This window comes from Poecilia latipinna, unplaced genomic scaffold, assembly GCF_001443285.1.
Source record: "Poecilia latipinna isolate Pla-1442-1.1 unplaced genomic scaffold, P_latipinna-1.0 Scaffold1196, whole genome shotgun sequence".
Classification (NCBI taxonomy): Eukaryota; Metazoa; Chordata; class Actinopteri; order Cyprinodontiformes; family Poeciliidae; genus Poecilia; species Poecilia latipinna.
The window spans coordinates 121,750-132,487 of record NW_015113812.1 but is presented as its reverse complement, the minus strand read 5'-3'; the positions used below and the strand labels follow the sequence as shown (position 1 = coordinate 132,487).

Here is a 10,738-nt window from a genome sequence, read left to right as displayed (position 1 = left end):
TGGTAGTCAATAATAAATTGCTCCATGATTCTTTGAATTCATCACCCAGGATTTAAAGAGCCAAAAATATAATAACATTAAATCCTCTGAAAGCTTCAACGAATCTACAAACTATCCCCAGATTTGGGAATTTTGAGTTTTAGTCAATGTTTATCCAAAAAAACAACGGTGGAAAAAACAACGGTGGAAGTAATGATTTCATTAAAGTTGATTTGCCAGACGATGAAGAGTGGAAAGAGATGTGAAAGGTAATTGATGCTGTAAAATCACCATGTTTTTTAAATGACAGTTTCCTGATTAAAATGTCCAGATTGAACCTTTTTTTTAAAAAAAACTCTGTCAAAATACTAAATGTTCCTTTTAGATTAAGCAAGTTCTCAGTCATCCCTCAATTCTCCAACCTGAATATTCAAAGTCTTGATTGGTAATTTACACATTTTGAAGGTCTTTTCAAGTGTTTCTTTGGACTTTGGCTGCTTTTCCCAATGTTTTATCCACTCTTAAAATACACCAAATCATAAAACAGTGAATAAAGTTTGTAAATACAAGTATTTTTTCATACTGTCTGCGTGGGACCATGATAAATCCACCTGGTGATGCAGGTAGAGTCATCCAAAGACGGAGCCAGTCTGTAGGCGCTGATCTCATGCATCCCAGAGGTTAAGGTCACCTCTTCACTGCCTCTCGGCGGAGACACAGCACACTCCACCTCCCCTGTAATTAAACACCGAAGAGGAGCCGTCGCAGTGGGGAACCGCGGCTTTTCGTAACCCCGGAGGGGGTAGAACGGCGCCTTCAGAGATGAAGAGGAGGAGGAAACTGCAGCTAAGGGGAAGCCTGAAGGTTACAGCACACTGAGCTTTTCCACTTTATCAAGAACTCTTCAGTTATCACCAAAGTCTGCTTACAGAGACGTTTCAGAACGTTTTGTTTGGGTTCTAATAAAATAAAACCCTTAGAAAAAAAAACTAATATTAAACCTAATATGTCCTGAACGCTCTCTGCAGACAAGCGTTTCATCTGTGTACCGATAGGGAGCAATTAAGCAAATTACATTAACAAAGGGTTGGAGGGCCATTTTGCTAATGGCACAGCTCACAACCTCTGGGCGGACTGATTCACATGTAATTTATGGCGCCACGTCGCGGCCTGTGGTTCAACAAGATCATTGTGTTTTAACGGTGTTAAGAGGACAGATATACGCTGCACAAAGTGAACGAAGAGAAAGTAAATGTTGCTTTATCCTTGTCAGGCTGCTGTAACTTGATGTAAACCACTCCCAAATAGCAGCAGCTGAGGTTAAAAGCCCTCCGAGACGAATCAGCGAGGGCCTTTGTGAGGAAACGGAGGAGTAAAAGACAAGTGAAGGTAAATCTTTAACAGCTCAATCGGCTCCGAACACATGCGGGATGACAGCTCTGGTTTGTCTAAGGGGCTCGGCTTAATTAGCCTGTGCTTTATTGTTAATGAACTTCATGCAGTTGTTTGCTTGTATAATCAAGGCGAAGAAGCAGAACTGCTTGCTAAGGTGCCAAAAATAAGCTGACAAAGGCACCGGGGCACCCCTTCCCTCCTCTCCCCCTCCTCCTCAGCCGCTCTCAAATGGAAAAGCCAACTGCCTGCTTCATAAAACTCGCTTAGCAAGACACTGAGACAAAATGGACTGTAAAGTTCGTTAGATGGAAATATTAAAAAAGAATTAAGCTAATGGAGATAAAATTAAAAGAAATGAGGCAACAAACACACCCCGCACCAAAAATGGCACCGCCATGACAGCTAGGATTTCTAATGACTGACTGCATTTGGGCAGGAGAAAAAAATTAAATGGCGTCCCTCGCTTAAATTTCTTTGAGGAGTAATGATCCGAGAATGCTGCTCACTCCTGGTACTGGTGGGGTGGAGGGAGGGAGGGAGGTAAGGAATCGGGAGATAACAAAAGAGGCAGGTTCTGCAGGGAGGTTCAGGCTGTTCTGTCCAAGGGAATAACATGTCAGCTGAGTTAATAAACATGAAATATTGTCAGCAGAGCACTTTCTAACCTACTGAGTGCTTTACAAAAGCATAAAAAAGGAAGACTTTTATAGAAAATTGCTTAGATTATATACATTGTTTTAAAGTTCAAATGACTTTTTAAAGTTGCCTAGATAAAGAGTCAATTGATCAATTTGTCAAGTAACAGTGAAATATGTTTTGGTTTTGAATAGGAGAATATCTAAACATAAAAAAGAAAGGGACCGAGAACTCATCCCTGTGGAACACCACAACTCCACCAAGTCAATACAAATATGAATATTACTCTAATAAAGATTTCTAAACAGGAAGTAAGAGCCGATTCAACATGTGGAAAAGATGTTTACTTCCTGATTATAGGAAGACGTCATTCAATCTCTAAATGTGGTTAAAAAGAGTTTAAATCAGTTTCACTCACAAAAACTTTATTGATATCCAACCAAAGACGTCAACACAAGATCATATTGGTTTTAATTTGATCCATATCAAACAGACTGGGGCACATATGACTGATTTTAACCATTATTCCATTATTTTAACCATTATTTCTAAAACTAAATAAAAAAAAAAATGTAGGAATAATTGGTCAAAAGGAGTTGATAGCTTTGGTCCAAATGTGTTGTGTGGCACTAGAGAAGACTTGTGACTGTGTTACAGTTGGGACACTCGGGTGTCCCAACTGTACAATTACCAAATTGTCCTGTTAAGGAAATGTTCCCAGTTTGGGTTGAACTCCACCAGCCACTCAGTAACAATCTCATTTGGTCATGATCTCCACGCGTCGTCGTTGAGAGGAAGGTCTTTGGTTAGTAAGGGTTGTTGTTTCCACGGTTCGTCACCAGACTGAAGTAGATTTCTTCCTCGAGGCATTCAAATATCTTGGTGTCTTGTTCAGGAGTGATGGTTGGATGAAGCAGGAGGTGGATGGATGAACAGGACGCACCCTGAATGAGTTTCTTGTGATGTTTTCTGGGTACAGCCCTTATGTAGGAGACCCCAGAACCTCCTGGAGGAACTATTAACACCTTGGGAACCCTCAGCATGAGTTGGAGACTGTGTTCATCCAGGGGAATGTCAGGGTTTCCCTTCTGGATCTGTTACAGATGGATAGATGGATGTAACTAAAGTGAAAAATGCCCTAAAATGTTGTATCTTTTTCTCACAATGATGAGCAACCAAAACATAATGACCAAATTTCACATTTCTGAGTTTAATTGGTGTGTTAAAGTTATGTTTCTGGAGTAAAAACTGTACAGTTGGAGCTCCAGTTCCTCTTTTCTACTCGTTCAGGGACCAGTCAGGAAACAAGACTCCTCTGCTTTCCTTCTCATCACACAACTTCCTCCAACTTTCTCTGAGTTTCCTCCGCCGTCTCAGCGCGAGAATTAGCATATGAAGAAACAAAGAGGAGGCTCCCAGAGAGGCCCGTCCTTCTGCCGACACACAGTTCCTCTCCCGGTCTATTAAAAACAGGCCAAATTCCCCACCAAAACTTTCTGAAGCAGGCTTTCTGCTGTACAGCAGAGGATTAGGACACTCCTGCTTTAGGATCAAGTTGCAATAATTAGGTAGAACATGAAGCCAAAATACGTGAAACACGTTGGAAGTTGACACACACACACAGCCGCTCGCTCTCATGAAGAAATCAAAAAAATGATTTCTGTTCAGGCAGATTCTGGGAATGAGAGAAATCCCGGATACTGTGGGGCCTTTTCAGCGCTGCCAGTTAATCTCCTCAAGGAGAAATGCAAGATGACAATGGCAAAGCACCTCCAATAATTGGTTCCAACAGGCTTACCGTATTAAAACCTGAAATGAGTTCTTCCCCTTTTAAGTATGATCCATTATTTCAATCCGGGGGAGAAAACTCCCGTCTTTGAGAATATTAATAACTCCCAACCACGCACCGACATGAAACACCCGCCGCCGCCTCCGCAATCCCTCGTCCTAAAAGCTGTGTACCTGGCACCACGGCAAAGGTCCCACCAAGGACGGACACTTGAAAGCTTTGGTCCTCCCGCCGTCTCCCCCCCACCACTGCTGCCCGTCTCAGGCTTCAGAGCCATCTTGAAGAAGACCTTGAGGCCCCCTTTGTCGTCTTCCCTTGAAACAAAACAAATAGAATTCAGGTCTTTTGATTGGCTTCAGCGAGCGGATCTCTCCACGTCTTCCTCGCGAGCCAGAAGTCGCGACTTCAGACGCTCCTTCTTCTCGGCATTGAAATGAGACCGGCAGGTCTTAGGAGTACGGCGCCGAACTTTCTCCCCAAATTCAACCTTGTTACAAAACAGAGAGTGTTAAAAACTTAATGCTGCTGCCGCCTCGGCTTATTATTAAGCTGGAAAATACACCTTTTCCGGCAGGATTGTTGTTTCTCCTCACACTGACTGGAGAGTATTTGAATATTTTTGATTATGTCTCTGCCGTCCCGAGGGAAATTTGCGGGGCAAGGCGGCGGATGACACGTTCTTCTCCGTTTTCCTGCATGAATTTAAAAACCGTGGTGTTCCTCTGCACCTCCGCAGGAACAAACACAAAGTCGAATCCAGTGCAGCGGAGAGGAGAGATGAAAAAGCGTGATGAAAAGACGAAGAGAAAACATTAATAAAAACATCAAGCGAGGGCATTTGTTGTTCGACTGCTGTGTGCATCTTTCCACAAGCTTGCATCATTACGGTTTGTTTAGTCTGCAGATCAAGCCAAGGAGCGTTCACATCACCAGGCGTCAGAAAAGCTTTTAAGCACTTTATTCGGATAAGCCCTCTTTGATAGAAGATCCACGCATGGGCAAAGGAAAACCGCAGAGAGGAACACAACAACCGACATCTGCTCAGCAACTTTTCTCCCTCCGTCTTGGGGCAATGTTGCCAGTTGAAATTGTCTGTTTTTATTTGTTGGGGAGTAGATCCCAACCATGCTGCAGAGAAAGATCAGTGCTTTCCACCATCTGAGCCGAAAACATACTGTAGAAACGACAGATGAACGTGCAGAAGAGGAAGTAGGCCTTTATGTTTCACGTTTTTCATTTGAAACAATGGATTTTTAATTATAATGCGTCTTAAAAAGCAACGTTTGGGACAGAATGAACTTATGTTTCTCCAAAATGTCATCCTCAACCTTTTGATCATGGCCACAAATAAATCTTATGTCAAATTAGCAGAAACTGAATGTAGATGGACCTAAACAGTGGAATGAAATATTTCATGATGTGTTTGATAATTTGTTTTAAAACTACAGGAATCTGATTTCTGTCCAATCATAAACTACAGATTCATACAAAGTTCAATGAGCTGAATGGACATACTGATAGAAGGGTTGGTAGATTGACTATTTGATATACTGATGGAAAAACGGACAACTGGACTTAGTGATGGACAGAGAGAGACTGGTAGCTGGACAAAACAAATGGACAGACAGCATGTCCATTCATTAGTTGCTCTGTCCATCTAGGAACAACCAGACAGATGGACCAAGTGATCAGTAGACATTACAGGATGACAGATGGACTGACAGACAGTCAGACACATTGATGGACATAGATTGATAAACGGACAGATAAATGGACAGATGGATTGATTGATGACATACTGATGGAAAGCTGGATAGAGGAACTGGTGGCTGGACATGCTAAGGAAAGACTTTTACTAATTGAACTGAGGAAAACTGGAGAAAATATGAATACTTTTCCAAACTAGTTCCAGACTCAACAACCCCAGTAGAGGAAAAAAGGCTCAAAAGAAAAGCTGGGGACATCAGTTCAATGTCATGGCACTAGTGTGACACAAAGTTAGAGTTGGTGTAGGTGCTTGATGCACCATTCCAGGGCCGACCTTCAGTTGTAGGTCCATATGAACAACGGCGCAGTGAGGGTGTAGTTAAAGGCGTCACACAACACAGTCCACTGATTGTATGCTGTTGTGTTGGATTGGGGAAAAGACATAAAAATGTCCCAAGCCATATCAGTACGTCACATTTGTCTTCACACTAGTACCAGGCGTTTGATTTTAAGCCTTTCTGCCCAGCGACTGACCAACAGTTAGTGTAAATGCTGAACCATAAAGTCGGGTACCAGACCAACCCAAACGGCACCATTCCTGCGCCAGGTCCACCAAATGGACAATGGTATGGCAAGCTGATGGCTTTACACAACACTGTCCATTGGTTGGGCAACAGAAAAAAAAACAAGACATACTAATACATCACATTTGTCATCATGCTGGTAAGACACAACAATATGCATTTGGGTTTAACCCTATCTGCCCAGTGAGAGTCCAACTCATGGTGAAATACCCTCATGTGTGTAGCTTATGGCATCACTCAACTTTGATTCATTGCTAAACAAAAAGTCTCATGAGACAAACTAGTAAGTCATATTTGCTGTACCAGTATAACACAACGTTAGGGTGTTTGACCAATGAGAGTCCAGCTGTCGGTGGAGTAGGCTGGACCATAAAACCCTCAGCGGACATGAGGCATAACAGCCCCAAACACCTTCTGAAAACAACCTTTCAGAGTAGAAACAGGGACTTCTTCTACTACTTGGAGATTTTGTAGCTTCTACCCTAAAGATTCAGTCCAGACATTCCTGTTGGCCTCTGGATTCTAATGCTGCTGCAGTTAAATGCATCATTCGCTTCAAGAGGGATTCATGAAACTGGTCCAAACCTCCTCTACAAACAACAGAAGACAAATCCGGAGTATTCCCAGCAGTTTCAGGCCTGCTGGTTAACACACCACTGCATGTAAACAGGTAATTTAACCCGCCGTCTCGTACCGCAAACAGCAGGAGCCGCTTCCCTGCGCTCGCAGTTTTCCACCGCGTCTGTGATTTCGTCCAACTGTTAGAAACCGGCAGAGTGCGAGCCGCTCGTCGTTACACCAGGCGGGCGAAAATTAAACACTCCAAACACAAGTGCACATTAACACCCTGAGAGCAATTAAGCACAATGTGGCTGCGTGAGAAGCTGCACCAGGTAGGAGATGCACCAGCTTTCAGTGGCTGAATGCTTCAGAGGGTAATCGGCCATGTTATCTGCAGAAAGAAAGCAGGACTCCAATGTGCACAGGTGCCGTCCTCAGCTGGGCTATATTGCTTAATTGAGCAAATCTCTCATTTCTAACCCTCCTATAGCTGCAGCTTTGCCCTCGCACAGAAACAGCTGGGTGCTTATGATGTTCTAGGTGAGAGATGCTGAACTTCTGGGATTATTATTCTCTCTGTACAAACAGAAAATCCCCTAACTAGACAAAACTAACTTCCTGTCCGTGAGGATCATTAATACTCCAGGAGCCACTTTGGCAGCTCAACACATGGAGGAAAATGGAGTAAAGTCACATCTGCAGAAAAGTTATTGCTCATCAGAGGCATGAAAGTGTTTTGTTTAGTGGTTTCTTTAGAGTCTTATCCCAAATAAAAAACCCATAATTCAGTTGCTCAGAATACTGGATAAAAACCAAAGAAAATTTTAAGGATACAGATGTCTTTGTACTGTACGGTATCTGCATGTTTTGTAATACTTTTGCATAAATTAATCAATGCAGCATGGAATGGAGGGGATCAGCTAATGGGGAAACCACGGTCACTGATTGGCATCTTTGGTACAAATTAGCATCTGCAAAAAGATTGTTAGCAGAGGGAAGCGAAACTTCACTCTGGACCGCAAACAGCTTGGGTGCTGTGCCCAGTTTCGTTTTTTAGCAGAGGATAATGTTAAAGCACCTCACCAACATGATATTTAGCAGAAGCTAATGCTAAAGCACCTCACCAACATGATATTTAGCAGAAGCTAATGCTAAAGCACCTCACCAACATGATATTTAGCAGAAGCTAATGCTAAAGCACCTCACCAACATAATATTTAGTGGAAGTTCATGCTAAAGTGCTGTAGTAATATGACATTTAGAAGAAGCCAATGCTGAAGTGCTACACCAATGTGGTATTTACTGGAAGCTAATGACAAAGGACTATGCTAGCATGGTATTTAGCAGAAGCTAATGCTAAAACACTAGCTTCAATTCAAATTACATCTAATCTTGAAAGACTACAACCTGGAGTACAATTTAAAAAACAGAATTTGACGAGAGGAAACTGAACAGACTTCTTGCATTTCAAAATAAGAGCATGGATATAAATATCTGACTACTTCAAAAATTCTTAACAGGCAATAACCAAAATTTCAACTCGGATGTTGAACTTCATCTAACTGAAACTTTACAAGGAAGCCAAGTAAATTAGCACTTAAGTATTTATCCAGAAAAATGAACTAAGGGAAAGCTAAACATTTTCAAAGTTAGCCAAAGTGCTAAGTTAAGAATTATGACTAAACCAGCCGTCAGTCCACTGCAGATAAAGGTCAGGTTTTCCCGGGTTGATTTTTCCCTTCATTATTAAACGAATAAATAATTTTTACTTAGAAATCTGTAAGGGAGCACAAACTTTTTCCCAATTCTGAATGCCACATATCAGGAGTAACGTGTGAGACAACGTGGTGGAAATGAGCATCTCAGACGCGAGTAAGCAAGGACACAAAGGGCAGTCTGACACGTCGAGGAGGACCCAGATGTGAACGTGTGTGACACATCTGATGGAGGTAGTCACTTTTTCGCTGCGAGCTGTTCCAGCTCTCGTCACGTGTTCCCTCCACTGGATCACTGCAGGTTTTTTTCCCCTCCTCCGCCAGACGACGGGCCCACTCGGCGCTCTAAAGTGGCTCTGATTGCACCGAGCCGATTCTCCACCACCTTTTCTTCCCGTCGTACGGCGGCGCGCCTCCCTCCTTCCTGCGGCCGAGCCGTCATATCAGATCTGGTCGTTGCAGGAGCGAGATAATACGTCAGATTAAATATGTATGGGTGAATTAGGGCTATCTCAAGTATTATATCATTTAAATTCAAATCGCTCCATCGCTCGGCACCGTCTCATTACGATGCTTGAGAAATTAGCAGATAAAAACACTGCCACACGGGTCTGATATTAAGGCTAATTTAACCCCCCTTGAATTCCTCGTTCACACTTTATTGTAGAAAATGAAGAAGAGCTACCTATCAAAGCTGCCTGATATTAGAGTTGTACAAAATTGAGCTGTCCACCTTTTGAAAAATCACCCCACCTTCTTCTCCCAAATTAAACTTCAAAGCAAAGACCCTGAGGAGAATATTTCAGAGGCTGTTCAGTCTGAAGACCTTTGTGTCTCGTCTTCAAAAGACGCCACGCAGCAGGTCTCCTGGCTTTCCCTCATCACCGGACACGAACTCGCCGGTTTCATCCAGAACCCAGATAATGTTTGACATTTCCCCCCCAACGGGAGCAAAGAGATGAAGTTGGCCTCTTCAGATCAGGGAAAACAAGAAGAGGCAGAGCAGGAGGCCATCGGTGTGGAGCGCTAGGTGGGATTCTGTGCATTTTTTTTCTTTAAGAAGCAACTATTTTTGCATTTGAAGTATTTATTTTCAACAGAAATGACAAAAAAGTGATCAAAGTTGCACCAATACTTTGGTGCAGTTTGAGATTATTGGTTTCCCCCAAATCCAAACCGACAAGGAAAGCAGTCAAAGTTCATGAGACTCAGAGTTTGGTAGTAACTAGTTACATTTACTTGAGTTACTTTTAGGAGTATTTTTACTGCCATGTACTTTGAGTAATTTCTACTCTTGAGTAAAATTTCTGGATTTTCTGCCCACTGAATGAAAAACAAACATGTTTCAACGAAAACTTTGCCAGATACAAACACACTGCTGCATTTTTGTTACATTTTCAGAAGTCTTTTTATTGAAAAAATCTTTTGTTTTTTGTTTTTGTCATTTTTGTTCATGAAATACTAAAATCTCCACTTAACTTTCAATTTTGGTCCATCTGATGATGTAATTTTTAAATATTAAATCATAATTTAATCAGTTATTCAGTACTTGAGTACTTTTTACTACTTTCTTGAGTAATTTCTTGGACAACTATGTTTTACTTTTACTTGAGGACAATTTTTGGCTAACTCTAAGACTAAGCTAAAGCTAGCTCACTTTGACAACCTGAGGTCCTATTTAGCATCGACTCATTGATGTGGTTTTTCATAAAAAGTAAAAATAATTGGCCGCTATGTGTCATAATTGGTTGTATCTCGTTTGGAAGCGACGGCTGACAGTCTTAAGTCACTGTGGAGAACGTTGGAACCACTTTTCTTTGCAGAATTGCTTTATTTCCACTACAGTGAAGAGCTTTCAAACATTAGCAGCTTTGCTAAAAGGTCATAACACTGTATGTCTAGTCCAGACTTTGACTAGGCCACTCCAACACTTTTATTTTGGTTGTCCAAATCAATAAGGTTTCAATAAGCAATTAATTACTTGTGATAAATTAAAATTAGCTCCATTATTTCTATTCTGATTATTATTTTCTAAAGAAAAATTCTGTTTACAGAGACATCATAATCAATTTAATTTCTGGTTTTGGATGTATTCTTTTATATTTAAAATATTTTACATATATTAATATATATGAGCAGATATACATATGCACATTATTTTCATGTATTTCTTTATTGTGTTTTACATTTATGTCTGTTGGGTCATGGGCCCCTTTTTCCCCCGTTTTGGGGGCGCCACTGCACTGGACACTTCAGTTCCTCAAACAATAATAAAATGCACGTACAAAGTAATTTCTTTCACTTTTACTAAGATTTTACTAAAATCCTGGCTGTAATTTTCCATAATTTAGTCGATAAAAATGACTTTTACA

The 10,738-nt window shown here is 41.4% G+C and overlaps 1 long non-coding RNA gene across 1 annotated transcript in view; it reads right to left on the bottom strand.

Moving 5' to 3' along the window:
* Positions 1-2,427: 2,427 nt before the first annotated feature.
* The window catches only part of LOC106960560 (uncharacterized), a 67,696-nt gene continuing 59,385 nt past the window's right edge, over positions 2,428-10,738 (bottom strand). Inside the window, exon 5 of the long non-coding RNA XR_001427600.1 lies at positions 2,428-3,104. This is a non-coding gene — a long non-coding RNA (uncharacterized LOC106960560). The remainder of the gene's footprint in view (positions 3,105-10,738) is intronic.